General features: G+C 33.7%; 1 long non-coding RNA gene across 5 annotated transcripts in view; it reads left to right on the top strand.

Annotated features, from left to right (window-relative positions):
* The window catches only part of LOC149782134 (uncharacterized), a 55,322-nt gene extending 41,540 nt beyond the window's left edge, over nt 1-13,782 (top strand). For 4 of the 5 annotated variants that reach the window (XR_016414240.1, XR_016414243.1, XR_016414241.1 and 1 more), the window contains exons 4-6: nt 4,176-4,287; nt 8,533-8,684; nt 11,588-13,782. This is a non-coding gene — a long non-coding RNA (uncharacterized LOC149782134). Of the gene's footprint in view, nt 1-447; nt 1,134-4,175; nt 4,288-8,532; nt 8,685-11,587 lie in introns of those variants that run through there. The other variant, XR_016414244.1, reaches the window with a different exon arrangement.
* Nucleotides 13,783-15,792: the final 2,010 nt, after the last annotated feature.

The raw sequence follows: 15,792 nt of genomic DNA, 5'->3' as shown, positions 1-15,792 counted from the left end.
AATCTGGCACTGCAGAGCACCGGTAAGTAAAATCTTTGACCTATGATACTTCGTCTTTGTTACAGTTCAACCTCTCGAAATAAACTGATGCTGAATTTATGACAAAATCTTCACCGTCAATTCATCTTTGGGGATAATTTAGATTAAGATATGATTTACTCGGATCTGAACACACTAGAACGCTTAGTACTGACAAGCAAATGTTGAGAGTTTATAATGAAATTATTTGTGAACCGAGCCATGTGCCAAGTGAACAAAATAAGTTCAAAATATAATTCAAAATAGAGGCGAATTACAGCTGAAATTTCATTCTCAATTTGAAGGACAAGACCGATGTTCTTATGATTTCATGTGCAATGTTTGCTCTGCCTTTTTAATTTAACTCCACTTTAGACAAAAACGACTTTTTTCATCTATTTAATCAGTGTAAATGAAAATAGAAGTTTCCAAAAGAATGTGAATCCCAAAATCAGCTGCAGATCTATATTTTGTAACAATTACACAGGAGAGGGACGCTGTATAGATTATAGTTTAAAATATTAAAAGTGTCTGTAGATTGCAAAGGATCAATAAATAAATGTTGCCCAATTACTAATAATACAACATGTTTACAAGCTTAGGATTATTTAAGATTGAATTAAGTTATAGACAGGTTTGTTATTAAAATAATTATTTACAATCGTATGGGTCGGACAGGTGGAATCTTTTACTATATGATATATTTATGTGATATTTGCAAAGTATCACGTAGTGAGAAGGTACAATGCGTTTTGGGACTCTTTGTCTGTATATAAGTCAGTAGATCTGGACTATTTTTTCATTCTTATTTCATATGTTGTTATTGTAATATTAGTCTGCAGATTTATTTATTGTTGTGTTAAGATATAATTTAAGAAGAGACATTTGCATTTCCTTGGATTATTCATCGAAATTTCAAAGTGATCATTGGATTAAAATATTATTCTCGGAATATTGTGAATTTATTCAATGGAGTTCTGGATAATGTCATTGTGATACACAAGGACTATTGGGAGACCAGTACATTCAAGAATCTGGAATTCATTTGGAGCAGTCGATTCTTTAGGACCTGTGATATAACTTATGGAATTATTTTGGATTCAATGCATAATACTGTAAGTTCCACTTTTCCTCTTCAATTTTTATTTATATCTTTCCTAATTATATTATATCCTAAGTTTTACGAAACATCTTTATTTTCATTCTTTCTGGTACTTAGCTTTTGACCATATTCAATTTATATATATATATATATATATATATATATATATATATATATATATATATATATATATATATATATATATATATATATATATATATTTGGGGAATTTGTAAAAAATATTTTAGGTTTTAGGTCCATATTGGGATATATGTTTCCTTTGAACAGATGAAATGCATGTTTTGCCAGAAGTAGAGATGTTTTGCTAAAGAATAATTATTAATTCAAAGTACAGAGTATTAAAGGCTATATCGGGTAATAAGCTCACTTCGTATATTAGTATAAAAAAGTAAAATGACGTTGACAAATAAATATCGCCTAAGAAAAGATACGATAGTCTCCTATGAAGAGGTAGCAAGAATGTGGCATACCAACCAAGGTTTAATTATGCCATAACGGAGTAAGGCCCAAGTCACATGACACATGAAACTAACATGGCGTTTGAAGAAATAGTATAACAGAAAACAGAGTGAAAGTGTGAAGCTAAGAGGAAAATGTCAATATAGGACATTTAAAAGAAATATGTGGCAAAAGGACTAGAGATGCATTAAGAAACATAAGAACAGGGATAACTAAAACAAAACAAAACATCAAGACATAAAGAATAAGTACATTAAATGCAGTCAAATAATGATGCCACCTTGCTTCCCCTACATAATAGTGGACGGCAGCATCAGATATATAAATATCGAAATGAAAGAAAGAAAAAAATAGTTTGAACTGTTCATACATAAACCACTGTGTAACGTGCTGAACTAGTACATACATTAGAACTATAAAATACAAAAGTATTATGATTAAAATCTATGACATTTGCACTATATATAAAGACAAGACCAAAATCATGCAACAGGTTGTACCAGGAATTCTTAAAACATGCTCTTCAAGCACGAGTATGTGTATAAATCAATATAGTTATCGAATACTATGAGATGTATTTAATCAAAAGCCACATTGCTAACCTAGTTGCTAAAATGATTTATCCTGGATGACCGGCTGGCTTTATGCATGCAAAACATACAGTTTCCCGGCAGGAATAATAGTTTACGAATCACTGATAAAATAATAAAGTTTGCTTCACAGGTGTTTTTATCACTTTTAAGACTTGCTTTCGCTTACATATTCCGGAAAAGGAAGTGTGATGTATAGTAGTGAACACATCTGAAGTTATTACTACATCGACACTACGTAAACAAAAATAACTGTAATCCAGACTGGAATTAATCAATATGCTATTTTTAGAAGGAGAAACATCGTTTCGTTAAAGTATAAAGTATGTTCTGATTAACTTTCGTAAACAATATGAACCACAAAACTGACTGTGGGTCTAAATCAACAGGCAATTCTAAATATGTCGATTCACAAGTGAGGAGGGTAGGCAGATGTCATTGTGAAAAATTATGAAACAATTAAGCATAATGCTAACTGAAACATGCATTACTTGAATGCAGTTTCCCATTCTAATCCAATAATTTAGACAGATCATCAGTAAACAAGTTTCGTTTAATTCTGTTGTTAGTGAGTTTTCAACCGTTTTCTTTTATTTCTTCTACAAAGTCAACTGCTGCGTTTGTAATGTCTTCCTTGTCTTTATACAAATTTGCTAATGGCTGATCTATTTGCATTTTCGTCAAATTACCATGACGATGCGAATTGCTGATATCTTTTTCATTGATATCGGCTCCAATTTTCTTTTTCAATTTTCAATTTTCAATTTTCGCTACGTAGGTAGAATGCGTTTTGCATCCAAATTTTATATTTAGTTGATGATATAGACTCTAATGCTCCATATAGTTATACGCCAAATACATAAAAAGCTCTCTGCACCTGAATTGTGATATTTTGCCATTATAAAATGGTTCCTTATGTTAATAACGTTTTATTTAATATTTTCCCACTTAATTTCCCTGTATACCGGTATGTACTAATGATTCACTCAAATAAATAAATAAAAAAATGAAATACAAAATAAAATGAATTAAGGGTAGCACACCAAACCTTACTTTTAATGTTTAGTTTGGCTGAGACAGTGACACGCATAATGCGACATCGTAGCATAAGATGGCACACATTCGGATAAAGTAATCCCATCTATAGCTCATCCATTAGGCACATAATTGGTTGTGTACACACGAAAGATCGCCAAATGTCATTTCTATCATGAATTAGATTTCTTACCGGTAGTATCTTTGAAAGAGTGACTCGTTGTACTTTGAACGAGTGACTCGTTGTACTTTGAAAGAGTGGCTCGTTGTACTTTGAAAGAGTGACACTTTGTAGCATAAGCTGAAATTACATTCTATAAAACCATTCAATTTAATAACTGCCAACTGACAGTCTTAACAATACACAAGAAATGTTCAAACTGATGATCTGCATTCCCTATATACAGTTGATTTTAATATGTACACGATCGGTTACATAACTCATGTGTCCAAATGTCCATCCTTATTTAGAATGTGTGTGGATCGAAATTTCTCAAATAGTTGACGTGATAGCATCTGATCGTACCTATAGTGATATGTCAGGAATATAAATGGAAATATGCACTTGAAATATTCCCAGATAAAATTTTAATCATACATACATATGGTAATATCTTTTTCATTTGCCACTCAACATCCTTGTAACTTGTTATGTACTAATTGTTTGCGCAAATGATCAAACCTCACCCTATCTACATTGTCTTAAATTTAATGATAACTTGGGCAGATTATTAGTTATTTAGCACGTAAATGGCTGGACATTATCTGATAAACTTATTTCTGAAAACCTCATATATCTTTGGGGATGAATAGTAATTTATGTACATATCCACTATTGTACATTTTTGAATGTCACTGTGTCAAGTATAATGATATATTTAATGTCAATTTAATTTGCTTATATTAAAATTGGTATGTGAGAAGAAAAATGCATATTTTACCATTTTCAGGTACGGCCTTGTATTTGGAACCAGGTGGAAGAGTTGAATTAGTTTTGATTCTCTGCAGCGGTAGGTGGCGATACCAAGGCCTCGTTACGACATGTATAGTGTTACGGTAAAGGTAACCATAATTTGTTCATACTACCGCATTGACATTCTTCAAAGACATGGCTTTTGTCATTAGGAGAGAAAATAACATTACTGCAGAGTAACGTGGAACCTCCAAGTACCCGTATTTTCCAATTACAGAGTCACATAATGATTTTTACCATTGAAATGCTATATTGATTTCGTTTAAAAAAGGGAACTCATACAATTCTTATACGAAATTTTAAATGTGTTATTATCTCTGCTAACAGCAGGCAAAGTGCTTGGGTCAATATACCTGGAACATATCGCTTGTCATTCTTTGTATATAATATATATTCATACTAATCGGATCAGGCAGATTTCAATTTCCTTAAAACTCAATCTGAGCTAACGCGCTTCACAACACATAGTCAAAATATTACATGATGCACAGACCCAAGCTACCACGTGTCTTAAATATAATGCATTTTCGATTTAGCTGCCCGGAATGTGGCACTTTCTTGTTTTGAATTTGTGTGTACGTGCGTGTGATCTGTAAAGAATATACTTTATTACAGCACCAGTTAGAGGCTTCAGTACTCGTAAACATCATATCCATGAATATACTTGTATCTAGGTACTATATAAAGTTTTTCCCCCTGGTTCAAAAATGTTTCCTATCCTATGTCTTGACTGGCTAGCCACTAGGAATTAACAAACAGTATAATCAAGCCAAAATATAATTGAAGTCCTAAGTACGATGATTTTCACATTTTAGACAAGGAGCTTTCGTATTTTTGCAAAATGGATGGGTTGGTATATCTTTTAGATTCTTCTTAGATGTGAAATTGTTACATAATTGTATTTACTTAGTCACTATTGACACTTGAATGTTATATAGTACTGATGTAAAGGTTTTCCTTATCTTCTGTAATAGAATGTCTGCACAGATTAGACTTGGCGCTTGTGACTCTATTAAATACATATGGCCCAAGCAAAGATGCCCTTGTCTTCCATTAAGAGATATCAAGGGATAGAACAAATATGTATAATGAAACTGTAATGCTAGCAGTTAAAGATATCAGTGACTCCTACAATATATACATATAATCACGTTAATGCCAATCCTCTCAGGCAAAAGAAAACGGTGATTTTTTAATTTGGAATCCCCACAATTTCACAAAGGGAAGAGGTTTTCATTATTTCTTTAGAATGTACTTCTAGATACCTTTGATCGGGAATATTACAACTCTCCGGAAAATGCAACGTGAGCTATCGTGTTCGACAATACCCTGAAAAAATACTAAAAGTTGCACAAACCCAAAGTTCCTTGTGTCTTGAATATCTCTCATTGGTCGATTTATCTGCCTAAACATTTTTCAGTTTCTTCTTATGAATTTATTTGTAAATAATATACTTAATGAAAATACTATTTATAGGTTTTAATATTCTTGGATATCATAAACATGAATATACTTGTACATAGGTACTGGTTGAGTTATTTCCCATGTCGCTACATTTTTCTTATCCTTTTTTTTTTTGAATGCCCTCCATTAAAACTTTCTGGGCGGTATCACCAGGCAAGGATATCTGAACTCCTAACTGCCATAATTTGCACATTTTAAGCAAGAGACTTTCGCATTTATGTAATCTGGATAGGTGGATAAACATTAAGCTTTTACATATTTGTGTTTGGCATTCTACTTAGTGGTGATTATATCAAGTTCCTGGTTAAAATATCTAAAGTTATATACTAGGTCACTGTTCAATCTTTGAATTTGCAAACCCCTGCGTAATAACAACTGTACAATAAAGGATCCCTAGAATACAAATGGTGTTCTCATTTTTGTTCTTCAAGCAAACAATGTTCTATACACCTTTTACTAGATACACATTCTGATCAATTCGGAACAATAGTTCCACGTTTGGATATGCGTGTTTATTTGTGTTGATATACATATAACGGTATGGGTATTGGTATTTTACTAAATAATATTCTGAATTCAGTGTACATATCATTAAGGGTAATAATCAAGCTAATAAACTCATTTTAGATATTAGTATTTAGAATCGCAAAGTGACTCTAATAAATACATCTGCTCCAAGTAAAGATATACCTGTCTTCTATGAAGGCATATCAAGGGAAATCACTAATGTATATAATAAAAATGTAATTTTAATATTACCATGAATCCTACAATATATACCTATAATTATGTTAATGTCAATGCTCCCATGGGAAGAGAAAACGTTCTGGATCTATGCCATGCATTTGATCTGCTTGATATTTGGAGCTAATTTAACTATGGAAGCTTAAATGCATTATTTTGTATTGCTAATTTTAGCTGACATCGGTGGACATAATACGAAGTTGTATCATCAGCTGATACACATTCTAATACACTAATTATATATATATGGCTGATCTGTCAGGTACACTGCTAGCTGTATACACTTGGAAGACACTTAATGTTATTTCCATCATGCATTAGCTTTCTTGCTGGCAATATATTTAAATTTAGTACTTTGACAGAGTGCGACATGGTATTATAGGCTGATATCATATTCTATAAAACTATACTTCATAGTAACTGTTAAATGACACTCTTAAAAATAGACCAGAAATGTTCAAATGGATGATTTGAATTATCTCTGGACAAATGATCTTAATAGGTACACAGTTACATAACTATAATGTCCAAATCAGTCGCTTTTCTAAAACCGTAATACCATTTTTAGTTTTGGGCACAAAAGGTTTACTTTATACCAATTTACTACATAATGTCTAAATTTGCTATATGTACATAACATTTGGCATAAACCATTTTCAGCCAAATTCTTAAGGTGGCAGGGTCCAATTTCGTAAATTGTCACCTGACAAATGTTTAACTTAAGGCTATGATGTGACTTTCTCAACTATTATTGTTTACTGTTTGAAGTTATGACTATATTTGTGAATAGGTCTTTCGGGCTTCTGTTTTCCTTGACATTGATGTTAGGTATGGACATTTTAAATAGTTACTTTGCAGTATGTTGATAGTGAAATACCAATAGTCCTCTAGGAAGAATAGCTAGCCTCCCATAGCAGTAAACACATGGGCTTGGGAAAGTAGAATATCTCAAAAAACGGCTTCGATGAAAACTATTCTTAGTTGCATTAATCTTTTTAGTACACACTGTTTTGCAAAATTGTCATCTAGGAAAAGGGTTTGTGTTTGCACTGTGAGCATCACATGGTGTTAAATATGACCTTCGAACATGAAAATTACAGGTAGGATTTTGGGGTTGGGGTGCATAAACTTTTTCTGCTTTGAACTGCCATTGACTTCTTTGGTCACATGGATAATATTCGTATGCTTTGATTTAATATGGGTATTTAAAAATATGGACTATTTTGACCTCACTAGTGTGTTTTATTTTTTATTATGTTTATGCTAGGCCGCTGATTGCTGCATTAAATTTGAATATACCAACCGGTCCCTGTCCCCGTTCAGGAAAACTGACTAAAAAATGTTGCTGCAGTCAGCCACATCTATTTTACCATTTTTTTCTTCGTGCATATTTAAATAATTGTAATGCATTAGGTTCATTATATTTCCTTCTGTTTTCCATATATCACTGTGTTGTATCTACTGCTCTTTGAAGAGGGAGGTAACTGTGTTTTGTACCTCAATGTGAGAACTGTTTACATCATGACAAAGTAGTATACTTTGGACTTAACTTACTAAATATAGGAACAAAATGGTTACCATACTGTATTGTCTTGCTGTTTCTGTAGTTGTTAAGGTTTTCACCATGATTTTTATGAATATCGTTAACAGTTCAATACAGACACAGAAACAATTGCATAACATGTCAACATGCATTCTTAAAAGTAATGTAACTCCACAGGAGCAAATAGGCTTCAAAGTAAGCATACATAAGCATACTATTGTGAATGTTAAATGTCACCATTGGAACGGTCACAAAAATAGCGATGCATATGACATATTGCTGGCTATATGTTGGTGAGAAGAATGAGAGGTTTAGCACACCGACATAATTTCTAGCTTCATGGCCCCACTATGAAGATGACATAAGAGATTCATATCTCACATTTGGGTAATGATAGGACATTTTTCAATGTTATGTATATATCTTGAAGTTTCTAGGTTCATTTAAAAAAGGAGTGAAAAGCTTACAATTATGTGGCAGTTTAATGCATTTGACAATACACATACAGATTCTCCTCTGCAATTCTTGTTTTCACATAATGTTACAAGTACATCAATATCACTTGTTTCTTTTCTTTTTGCAGGTCTCAGTTTGCATGGTAAGAGATTAAGATTAATCGAATAGTCATGCTGAATGGAAAATAGCTTCAATCTCATCCAGATACTGATTCTGATCTACGTGCACAAGAGAGTGACTTTGACGGACAGATTTAGCTTCCGCAGGAGTTGTTTTATGGTACGTGCTTATTAACGACAAGCAGATGAAATGCACACTGCCTTAACTGAATTTTCCATTGTAAATATTTGTTGTATAACTTATCTTATTATTCACTATGAATTTGTAAACTTCAGAAATCATTAAAGTCAGTTGTAAGTGAACTGGTGTCTGAGAGGAAATTTCTCTCTTAAATTATATTGAGTAATTGTATATGTGTGGTCATTTTCAGTGGCTATCTACCAATGAATTTATTTGATATGTCACCTGTAAGTGAAACAGGGTCCCACAAATCAGCATATCAATATTACATAATGCTCTAACGTTAATTGATGAAAACTTGACCTCTCCAGATTATCAAGACCTTTTGTTGTCATTGCCCCCCAAAACACCCACCCACACAACATGATTGATGTTATTTGCATCTCCAGAATAATAATGAAAGGTTAAAAACCGCTTGTTTCATATCAGCCTAAAAATAAATCCAAAGCACATGATTTACTTAAATGTGTGATTTCGTTAAGCATCCTAAAAGAGTTTATAGAAACTTTTCACTTCTCACACTGTCATCTAACATAGCATTTCTGTAATTGATTCTTAAAATTTATAACTTCCAAATCTCTTCTTGACATTCATGAAACATTGTATAGGAATTTTGATTCTGTCCTGATGATATGGTGGTAAAAAGCGACAAAAGTATTGCATGTTGGAAACAATTTGCAATATATCAAGAAATGCAGTCAGTCATAATTCACAATGTAAACAATGCAGTGCAATTTCATTGGTTATGTATCAATGAATTTATTTGATACGTCACTTTGTACGTTTTAGGGTCCCATACATGAGTATATCAATATTCCAGCATTGTCTAATGTTAATTGATTAAACTTTAACTTCTCCAGACTAGCAAGACTTGTGTTGCGATTACCCCCACCCACAACACACACTGACACAACACTGATGCTGCTATTAGCATCTCCAGAATGATAATGAAAAGTTAGGAACCACTTCTTTTATATCAGTCTAAGAGTACCTCTAAGGCACATGATTTACTTAAATGTTTGATTTCTTTAAGTTTGCTAGATGAGTTTATAGAAACTTTTCACTTCTGTCACTGACACCTAACATAGCATTTCTGTCATTCCCTCCTAAAATTTATAACCTCCAAATCTCTTCTTGACATTCATGAAACATTGTATAGGAATTTTGATTCTGTCCTGATGATATGGTGGTAAAAAGCGACAAAAGTATTGCATGTTGGAAACAATTTGCAATATATCAAGAAATGCAGTCAGTCATAATTCACAATGTAAACAATGCAGTGCTTTTTGCCGCAAAGAGGTAACTTTTTCAAAAGCATAATACCATTTTTAGTTTTGTGCACAAAAAGGTTTCCTTTATACCATTGTACTAGATCATGTATAAATATGTGATATGTACACAACTATTGACATAAACCATTTTCAGCCAAATTCTTAAGGTGGCAGGGTCCAGTTTCGTAAACTGGCCCCTGGCAAATTTCTTAACTTAAGGCTATGGTGTGACTTTTTCAGCTATTATTGTTTAGTATTTAAAGATATGGATATATTTGTGAACTATGTGTTTTGGGCTTGTGTTGTTCTTGAAACTGATGTCAGGCATGTACACCTTCCATAGTTGCTCTGCAGTATGTTGATAGTGAAATACCAATAGTTGTCGAGGAAGAAGAGCTAGCCTCCCATAGCAGTAGACACGTGGGTTCAAGGCAACTAGAGTATCTCAAAAACGGCTTGGATGACAACTATTCTGAATTGCATCAAACTATTTAGCAGACATTGTTTTTCAAAATTTTCATCCAGGGAAAAGGCTTGCGTTTGTATTGTGAGCACCACACATGGATGTGAAAACCGCAGGTATAATATAGGGGTTGGGGTGTATAAACCTCTTCTGCTGTGAACTGCCATTGACTTCTCTGGTCAAGTGAATACTATTCTTATGCTTTGTTTTAATATAGGTATCTAAAAATATGTACCTTTTTGACCTCACTTGTATATTTGATTTTTTATGATTGTTTATACTAGGTCGCTGATTGCGACATTAAATTTGAACATAAAATCTGGACCCAGCCCCCTTAAGGAAAAATGATAATTTTTTGATGGTGCAGTCAGCGGCATCTATTATACTCTTTGGTTTGTTTGTGTATATTTAAATAATTTTTATACACTGACTTTATTATATCTCCTTCCTTTCTCTATATATCACTTAGTGTTGTATGTAATGCTCTTTGGAGAGGGAGATAACTGTGTTTTGTACCTCCATGTGAGAACTGTTTACATCATGACAAAATAGCATATTTTGGACTTAACTTATTAAATATGGGAACAAAATGGTAACCATAATGTATTGTCTTGCACTTTCGGTAGCTGTCAAGGTTTTGCACCCTTATTTTTATGAATAATATTCACATTTCAATACACACACACCTAAACAATAGCAAAGCATGTCAACATGTATTCTTTAATGTAATTTAACTCCACAGGAGCAAATAGAATTCAGATGAATCATACATAAACATACTGTTGTGAATATTAAATGTCACCAGTGGAACGGTCTTAGAAATGATAATGCATATGGCATATTACTTGCTATATTTTGGTGAAAAGAATGAAAGTTTTAGCACACCGACATAGTTTCTACCTTCATGATCCCACTCTGAAGTTGACATAAGAGATTTATATCTCACACTTGGGTGATAATATAAAATGTTTCAGTGTTATGTATATTTCTTGAAATTTCTAGGTTCAGTTAACAATGGGGGAAAAGCTTAAAATTAAGTGGATATTCATGCATTTGACAATCCACATACAGTTTCTCCTCTAAAAGTCGTATGTTTTCACTGAATATTAAAAGTACATCAATATCACTGGTTTCATTTCTTTTTGAAGGTCTCAGTTTGCATGGTAAGAGATTAGAATTAATTGGTTAGTCATGCTGAAAGAAACAATAGCTTCAATCTCATCCAGATACTCATTCTGTTCTAAGTGCACAAGAGAGTGACTTTGACGGACAAATTTAGCTTCTGCAGGTGTTGTTTTATGGTACGAACTTATCAATAGCCAAGCCGGTGAAATGATTTTTACCTTGAACTGGATTTTCCACTATAAATATTTGTTCTATACCTTATCTTATTATTTACTATGATTTTGTAAACTCCAGAAAACATTAAAGTCAGTAGTAAGTAAATTGGTGTCTGAGAAGAAATTTCTCTGTTAAATTGTATTGAGTAAATTGTATATGTGTGGTCAGTTTCATTGGTTAGGTATCAATGAATTTATTTCATATGTCACTTTGTAAGTTTTAGGGTCCCATACATCAGTATATCAAAATTCCAGCATTGTCTAATGTTAATTGATTAAACTTCGACTTCTCCAGACAAGCTAGACTTGTGTTGCGATTACCCTCCCCTCCTCCACAACACACACTGACACAACACTGATGCTGATATTAGCATCTCCAGAATGATATTGAAAAGTTAGGAACCACTTCTTTTATATCAGTCTAAGAGTACTTCTAAAGCACATGGTTTACTTAAATGTTTGATTTCTTTAAGTTTTCTAGATGAGTTTATAGAAACTTTTCACTTCTGTCACTGACACCTAACATAGCATTTCTGTCATTCCCTCTTCAAATTTATAACTTTCAGATCTCTTCTTGACATTCATCAAACATTGTAAAGGAATTTTGATTTTGTACTGATGCTATGGTGGTAAGCAAAGACCAAAAGCATTGTAGGTTGCAAACAATTTGAAATCTTTCGAGAAATGCAGTCAGTCATAATTCATAATGTAAATAATGCAGTGCATTTTGCCGCAAAGAGGTAACTTTTTTAAAAGCATAATACCATTTTTAGTTTTGTGCACAAAAAGTTTTCCTTTATGCCATTGTACTAGATCATGTCTAAATATGTGATATGTACACAACTTTTGACATAAACCATTTTCAGCCAAATTCTTAAGGAAAATTGATAATTTTTTGATGGTGCAGTCAGCGGCATCTATTATACTTTTGTTTCTTTGTGTATATTTAAATAATTTTTATGCATTGACTTTATTATGTCTCCTTCCTTTTTCTATAGATCACTTAGTGTTGTATGTAATGCTGTTTGGAGAGAGAGATAACTGTGTTTTGTACCTCCATGTGAGAACTGTTTACATCATGACAAAGTAGCATATTTTGGACATAACTTAATAAATATGGGAACAAAATGGTAACCATAATGTATTGTCTTGCACTTTCGGTAGCTGTCAAGGTTTTGCACCCCTATTTTTATGAATAATATTTACATTTCAGTTTACATTACACACATAAACAATTGCATAGCATGTCAACATGTATTCTTTAATGTAATTTAACTCCACAGGAGCTGATAGAATTCAGAGGAATCATACATAAACATACTGTCGTGAATATTGAATGTCACCAGTGGAACGGTCTTAGAAATGATGATGCATATGGCATATTACTTGCTATATTTTGGTGAAAAGAATGAAAGTTTTAGCACACCGACATAGTTTCTACCTTCATGATCCCACTCTGAAGTTGACATAAGAGATTTATATCTCACACTTGGGTGATAATATAAAATGTTTCAGTGTTATGTATATTTCTTGAAATTTCTAGATTCAGTTAACAAAGGAGGAAAAGCTTAAAATTAAGTGGATATTCATGCATTTGACAATACACATACAGTTTCTCCATTGAAAGTCGTATGTTTTCACTGAATATTAAAAGTACATCAATATCACTGGTTTCTTTTCTTTTTGCAGGTCTCAATTTGCATGGTAAGAGATTAGAATTAATCGGTTAGTCATGCTGAAAGAAACAATAGCTTCAATCTCATCCAGATACTCATTCTGATCTAAGTGCACAAGAGAGTGACTTTGACGGACAGATTTAGCTTCTGCAGGTGTTGTTTTATGGTACGTGCTTATCAAAAGCCAAGCCGGTGAAATGATTTTTACCTTGAACTGGATTTTCCACTATAAATATTTGTTCTATACCTCATCTTATTATTTACTATGATTTTGTAAACTCCAGAAAACATTAAAGTCAGTTGTAAGTAAATTGGTGTCTGAGAAGAAATTTCTCTTTTAAATTGTATTGAGTAAATTGTATATGTATGGTCAATTTCACTTCAGACAGCCTTGCCTCTCCTCATCGATTCTTCTTTCCAAAGGGCCGTATCGGTGGTCTTTGCGATAGCCCATGATGATTTGACATACATGGGATTGTCAGGTTTGAACAGCATTGATGAGATGAGGGTAGACGATTCTACGTTAGTCCACATCTTGTGACGAGAACATGTGAATGGAATGAGATGAAGTGCGGTTATTTATAGTGGAAAAAGGGGATCGAAACGGATTGAGGTATTTCACCAATCCTAACACGCGTTACAAAATTAGGTCACAGTGCGGAGTCTGTCTTCCAATCAGAAGAAAGCGACTTCACATTCCCTATAGTGGTGCGCTAGTGTCTGTGTGCAGTGAATCGATGTGACCTTGTTAGAACATGACGGAAACTACAAATACATTGATTTGGGGTACACCGGTCGTGGAGACTAGGAGTGAAGGCATAGCAGCGGCTACTAAAACAACAACAGTCCTAGTTCCAGAAGAGATCGAGTTTAATTGAGATTTAGCGGATTTTCTCTCTTCACAAGAATTTGTTCCGGTAACAGTACCTTCTCCGGTATCACCTTTCTTACCGTAAGTCGAGGACTTTAAACAGAGACAGAAAAAGAATTGGAGCAATTTTTCCAACAGCAGAAAGAAGCATAACAAGACTTTCTCATTCAACAGCAACAGCGAGAAGAAGAAGAGGCAAGAAGAAAACGACAGGAAGAATAAGAAGCGGAGAAAAAACAAGGTCTAAGAATGAAGGAAGACTGAAAGTCAACGGTGAGAGTAATTTTAGACATTTTGGTAGAGTTAAGGAGTCTGAAAGAAATGTATTAGACTTCTTTAATACGACCCAAGAGAAAAGACCCTCCCGAGCCAAAGACTCCAATCCAGTCAACACTCCCACTATCCCTGAGATACCAACTCTAGTGATTTCTAGCACATCATCGACAGTAGCAAGTCCAGAAGTAGGCCTTGGCCGTGGCAAAGGGATAAGGCAGTTAAATGTCATTACTTCCCGTTCCTGAGTTGTTTTGTTTAAAATCAAAAACAGAAACACCCCAACTGTCCTTTTCAGGGCCACCCATCAATCTCCGAAAGATACTAAATGTTTGCCAAAATCAAATAAAACCATTTTACCCATGATGTGCGTGTGTGAGTGAGTGAGTGTAAGTCCTTATTATAAAATCAAATCCAAGAGACACTTAAGTTTTTCTTTCTGGTATATTATCTGGTACAAATTACAATTCAATTTCAAAACACATCACTTTATAACGTTCATTGATTTCTTCTTTGTCTTTTCACTCTTTCCGTTTTTCAATTTCTTCAATGGCACAGGTTTTTCCTCTTCTTCCTCAATTTCTTCTCGTCTTTTCTTCTTTCTGGACGTGTATGGGTTCTTCCCTTTTGGAGGGTACCTATTCTTCCTGTTAGGAACCCCCACCTCTCTCTCTCTCCTGCTCCTGTTCCTTTTTAGGGCAGTCTGAAGACCGATTTCCTTTACCTTGACAATGATAACAGGTATCTTGACCTTTGTCTCTTTTGGTGCCTGTCTCGCTTTGACATTCTGAAGACAAATACCCTTTCTTCTGACAGATATAGCATGTGTCTCAACTTTTATCTCGAAAGATAGGGGAGTTGTCCGTTGGTTTCTCTGAAGAAGACCCTCGTATGAGGCCTCGCAAAGCTCTGATCAGAAGTTCGATCTGGATGGAGTGAGAAATGAATATTTTGAAGGGAACACATTGACCCTTCATATAGGTAAGACACTCAACTTAAATTTATATACTGGGAACCATGCGTATAAAATGTAGTCATTTTACATTGTGCAATCAAAATGAAACAGTCGCATCATTTCTTGAAGAAATGAGAAGTAAGAGGCAGAAATGTGACCTACCGCCTCGCGCAGAAGCTGAAGTCTTGGCTCATATCCATGCCAGCAATTTCGAAGATGACATGAGTGAGCCAAAATC

This window comes from Sinohyriopsis cumingii, chromosome 15 (assembly GCF_028554795.1).
Source record: "Sinohyriopsis cumingii isolate HCF-2022 chromosome 15, ASM2855479v2, whole genome shotgun sequence".
NCBI lineage: Eukaryota > Metazoa > Mollusca > Bivalvia > Unionida > Unionidae > Sinohyriopsis > Sinohyriopsis cumingii.
This window is presented reverse-complemented; position numbering and strand designations above follow the sequence as displayed.